General features: G+C 37.9%; 1 pseudogene; it reads left to right on the plus strand.

Moving 5' to 3' along the window:
* The first annotated feature begins 2,737 nt into the window (after positions 1-2,737).
* LOC144244788 (ribosomal protein uL24-like pseudogene) lies at positions 2,738-3,187 on the plus strand (annotated as a pseudogene).
* The last annotated feature ends 2,739 nt before the right edge of the window (positions 3,188-5,926 follow it).

Here is a 5,926-nt window from a genome sequence, read left to right on the forward strand (position 1 = left end):
ATCACATTGAGAGAAGCAATGGCAAGTACCCAAAGGATTGAGTGTCTTGAAATTCAGTATTTTTTAAATGCACAGAGGCAGTAAATGGAATTACTACATATTAAACAGCTCAGTATTAATTTCGTATATTTTAGTATACTTTTTCTTGTTTTTATAACTAGCTGAAATTGAACAGTAAAAAAAGTAAAAACATAACATCAAATTCGAGGTCTTAAAATTACAGCCCTGACACAAAATGATATGCCTTCCAGAACACATTATGTCAATTATCTGAAATTCAATTCTCTACGTATCATTTAATGATAGCTGTTATAACAAACAACTAAAAAGCCCCATATATTCATTACTAATGCATAATAAAATATATTTTCTGATCACAATATCCAATGAGAATGTTCTTTATCAGATGACTCTTGGGATAGCACTCTTTCAAGAAGCAATTTAGGGGGATGCCTGGGTGGCTGTTGGCTGAGTTTCCAACTCTTGATTTTGGCTCAGGTCATGATCTAAGAGTTGTGTGCTGATCGTGGAGCCTGCTTGAGGTTCTGTCTGACTTTCCCTCTGCATCTCTCCCCTACCCGTGCGCACACACACACACTCTCTCTCTCTCCCTAAATAAGAAATAAAATTTTTAAAGAAGCAATTTAGGGATCATTCCCCTTCCATATTGTGGCTCTGTTAATTTAGAGTCTTTCAGTTCTGGTTGCAATGATAGGGAGAGAGAGAGAGCAAGAAAGACCTTGTAGGATGATTCAGGAGTCAGACCTGGAAATGGCTTATATCATCATATCATGGCTTATATCATTCCATGGACAGGAGCCCCATCACATCCACAAAGTGGATAACCTATATCAATTTTGAATATATTGAATAAGGTGAATTCTTTAGACATAAGTTAAGCTGAAATGATGGATGTGTATATAGCATTACCTTTGCCACAAAATGTAAAATGAATGAGGTCACATGAATTCTACATCCTCCACAAGTCTGTACTTTAGTGAATAAATTAAAGAGAAAATACAGGATAAGATTCAAGGAAGGTAGAACTAGTCAAAGTTGCAAAAAGACTGAATCTGTAGGAGGCCAGAACCATGTATGATATTTCTTATAATTTCCCACATATTTAGCATGCAATGTATGGGCACTTATTGATATTTACCACTGAAGATACTGAAATTTGATAGACTTGAAGGTAGAATGAAACTAGTGAAAAGAGTAAAATGAAGATTGAGTACTCTTGAGACAAACTTTTTTTTTTTAACTTCAATATGTGACTGTTGGCCAATCTTGGCATGGAGAAAAAAGTCAATATGGAATTAAACAATCAGCTCAGAAGAGAATCTTTCCCAACCTGCTTTACGTGAACATCTCCATTTCTGTTGAAGAACTTGGATCACATTCTCAATCATGGCAATGCAGCTGCATATATCATAACATGAGATTCTTTCCAAGGAGAAGGACAGGTCTTCAAAGCTCCTCAAAAACTTTTTAGAGTTTTGTATTGGCTTTATTTGTTGCTAGTGGTAGTTTTCTGTTGTTGTTGTTGGGTTTGGGGTTTTTTTGTTTTGTTTTGGTGTGTGTGTGTGTGTGTGTGTGTGTGTGTGTGTGTGTGTTTGAGAAGAAAAGCAAACACTTATAGATCAAAGAGTCTTGCTTTTGTAGGAAGTCTTCCAGAATCCATAAACTATATATGAGGACAATTCTTCAAACACACAATGATTTCAACAAAATAAAACAAAGCTGTTGGATTTCTGCCCTGCATCTTCAGGGACAAAGGCGTGTCTCTAAATTAGAAAACCCTTTGCTATAGCCTAGCCTCATGACTTGAAGCTGCTTGCTGATTTCTATCAGTTCTGATGCCAATCTGAGCCTCGTCTCTAAATTCCAAATGGACAACGGATACATTGTCTTAAAAACATACCCACACTCTCACACCAATAGAGAAATAGATGCATTTTTGGGAGATTTCATAATAGCCAATATTTATTAAGTATTATTTTGTGCCAGGCACTGCTCTAAGATGTTTGTATGCATTAACACAGTTATTCCTTTCTTTGAGAGAAAAAAAGAACCCTCCTAACTGAGAGGAAATGATTTTTTAAACAGGATGATGCATCCACCCTGGAAAGAGAGGGTAAGAGTGACATTCTAGTAGTCCTCGCTCTAAGATATGTTTTCCAGTATCTCTGACATGTAGAGAATTTGGAAGTCAATGCTCCCATCTTTATAACAAGAAAAAAATTGAATGAACTAAAAATCAACTGGTTTTGCCAGAGAGTCACAGCTGAGATCTGATTACCTGAAGAACAGAAGCTACTAGAACTATAAACTCTTAGAGATCCTTAAGTGGTCATTTTGATACATTTCTGGAGACTGGGTTGGATTCTCCTATGCGAAAGACATTCTTGGTAGCCACAGTCCTATGGTGCCCCACACTCTCCTGGGCTTTACTTCCAGCAAACCCACTATGTTCTCATGGTGAAATGGTGAGAACAATCCCCTCCTGGCTCTGGCAGGAAAAGAAGAGTAACAATGTAGTAATATGCCTAAGGCATTCTCCACAGCAAGGGCCTACTCTGTAGGGGAAAATAAATGCCAGGCCTTATCCCACCTGCCATAAGGACATATCTCTGGCTTCACCACCCTGTAGCTTCCATGATTCACCTAAGGGGGTGAGAAAATCTCAGAAACACAGTTGAATGTATGTACTTTTGAGCCCACCTGGTGCCAGCTCATCATGAGGTTCAATCCTTTTGTGACCTATGACTGCAGCAAAAAATGCAACCACCACCTTAGTGCCCCCTTGCATGTGCCCAGAAAAGTCATGTCTGCCATCTCTCCAAAGAGCTGCCTCAGAGGGACAATGCCCTCTCCCTGTCTGTTCACAAGCACGATGAGGTCTGGGCCATTCATGGACACCACAAAGATCAGCCAATTGGCAAGGCAGTCCAGGTGCAGAGGTAGATAAAGGAATGTATCATCTACATCAAGTGGGGGAAAGCTAGTGCCATAACTATTCACGTGGGCATTCACTCAAGCAGGGTGATTATCACCAGGCTAACACTGAACAAAGATCAGGAAAAAAATTCTTGAGCACAAAGCCAAATCTTGACAAGTTGGAAAAGAGAAAGGCAAATATGAGGAAGAGTTTACTGAGAAAATGAAGGATGGAAAATCTGTTGTGTAACCATAGTTTAACTATAAATTTTTAGCAAATATAGACTCCTTTCGAACATTTTAAAGTGTCTCGACCATTTCATTTCCCTCTTTTTTTGCTACTGATCTGTAGCTGTATAAATCTACTTTGGCAATTTTGATTAATAATTCTTGGAGTGAAAGTTAGAGAGGACTCCCCCCAAAACCACTTGTGAAGAGCACAGCTCAAGACCCAGGATTACTAAAAGAAAGATGTAGTCATAAGATTATGGAATGGTTTTTCGCCTCCAACCCTAGATTACTACTACACCAACAGGGTTCCAGGAGAATAACAATGGAATGTGATTGTTAGTTTTACAAGACACAGACTCTCTCTGAGAAGTAGTACTTAGGAAAGTCCAACCTCAACAGGGGAAACAAAAATGAGAACATTAGATGCATTTCAAGCCTCTGGCACAGCTACCTGCTACCCAGATTAACACAAACTTTATACTAAAGGATTATTTAGTTTACTTCCTGTTCTCCAATACATAATGTCAGGCTTTCAACAGAAAGAAGGAGTGCTACACAGCAAGAAAAAGCAGTCTGAAGGAACAAAGAAAGTATCAGAATTAGATTCAGACATGACAGAGATGTTGGAATTATCATACTGGGAATTTAAAATAAATATGATTAACATACTAAAGACTCTAATGGAAAAAGTGGACAGGCTGTAAGAACAAATGAGTAATGCAGGCAGAGAGATGGAAACTCTAAGAATCAAGAGGAAATGCTAGAAATCAAAACCAGAATGCTTTTCGTAGGCTCATCAGTGGACTGGATATAGCTGAGGAAAGAGGCGGTGAGATTAAAGACAGAACAAGAAAAACTTCCCAAACTATCAAGAAGGTGAAAAGACAAGGTGGATAATGAAAGAAAAATTCTCCAAATCATGTGTCGGATAAGGGACTTGTACTAGAAAGGAGTCTGACTCCTGGTTAAAAATCATCTTGTGGTTTTTCAGGTCTGAACATGGGCAATGTTATCCAGTAGGCCTTGGGGTAAGGTGCACTCCATGCACCAGACTTGGTGCATGTCCTGTGTATTGCAATTTCTGACAGCAGTTGTACTCAAGGACTCAAGCCACTCTGATGGTCAAGATCATGCTTTTTGCATATTTACATTCTTAACCCCAGTGCTTTCATTCCTAGCCCACTTTATTTGAGGCCTTGAACAGATTTTCCCAAGTACCTCTGCTATTTTTTATACAGGGGACAGAAGGACGACTTTAAGACACTTTTCCCTCCTCCAACCCAGCACCCTGTATTTTTACACTCCTCCTCTTTCCCCCCTCCCTTTCTTCAGCCCCACAGTCCCCAAGACTGCCAACGTTTTGTTAGGGCTTCCTCAACCATAAGAAAATACTACATCTCTGCTGATCTACCTGACTGTCAACGGGGGCATCATTCCATGGGGAAAAATCGAAAGGGAGAGACGGCACTTTCTCTGATTTTAGTCTCTTGCTTATATCATCTCAGTAAGTAATTAAAGGCTTAACTCTTTCATTTTTGGCCTGTTGCTTTAAATAGCTACTTTGACACCTGGCGGCTATGCTGTTGCTCCCAGCTCAGCTGCGCTCCCAACAGGGAAAATACACTTTAAAAATGTTACAACTCAATAACAAAAGATAATCCAATTAAGAAAATGGGCAAAAGATCTAGACAAATATTTCTTTAAAGATATACAAATGGGGGGAAAACCCCTACATGAACAGAGGCTTAGCACCACTACATCTCAGAGAAACGCACAAGAAACAAGACTATACTTTGTACCCAGTAAGATGGCTTCAATCAGAAAGATAGATAATAATGTATTGGCCGGGATACAGAGAAGTTGGAACCCTCATACATTGCTAGTGTGAATGTAATATGGTACAGCTGCTTTGGAGAGCAAACTGGCAATGCATGAAAAGGTTAAACTAGAGTTACCATGTGATCTAACAGTTCTACTCCTAGCTATGTGTGCAAAAAAGATGAAATGAAATCTAATGAAATGAAAGAGAAATGAAAACATGTGCCCTTATGAAAACATTTAGACAAATGATGATAGCAGCTTTATTTATAATAACTAAAAGGTAGGAATGACTCAATGTTTTCCAATTGATGAATGGATAAATAAAATGTGGTATACAGTGGAATATTATTCAGCAAGAAAAAAAAAGAAATTAAGTATCATTACTTGCGGAAGCATAGATAAACCTTAAAAACCTGAAGTGAAAAAGACAGCCACAAAGGGCTGCATGTTGTGATTCCACTTACAGGAAATGTCAAACACAGACAAATGTATACAGACAGAAAAGATGCTAGTGGCTGTCTACCCCTGGAGGGGTAATAGAAGAATTGATGAGTGATATTTAAGACTCATAAGGTCTTAGTTGGGGTCAATGAAAATATTCTGAAATTGATTGTCATGATGGATGAATAACTCTGAATGTGCCAAAAGCCATTGAATTGTATACTTTAAATGGGCAAATTATAAGCTATATGAAGTATATCTCAATAATACTATGAAAAGTTGTACTTAAAGTGTCAAACATTGTATACAATTTCTGAATGAACAAAGATGCAGTTATTTAGAAATGCACTAACCACAGGTCTATACAGTTTAAAAATCATTCACTATTTCTTTCTTTCTTTCTTTTTTTTTTTTTTTGCAAACAGGTATATGTTTAGTTCTTAGGATAAAGTTTGACATATAGTGGTATTCAATAAATATGTATTTAATTAATCAA

This window comes from Crocuta crocuta, unplaced genomic scaffold, assembly GCF_008692635.1.
Source record: "Crocuta crocuta isolate KB4526 unplaced genomic scaffold, BGI_CrCroc_1.0 scaffold395, whole genome shotgun sequence".
In the NCBI taxonomy this organism is placed as follows: Eukaryota; Metazoa; Chordata; class Mammalia; order Carnivora; family Hyaenidae; genus Crocuta; species Crocuta crocuta.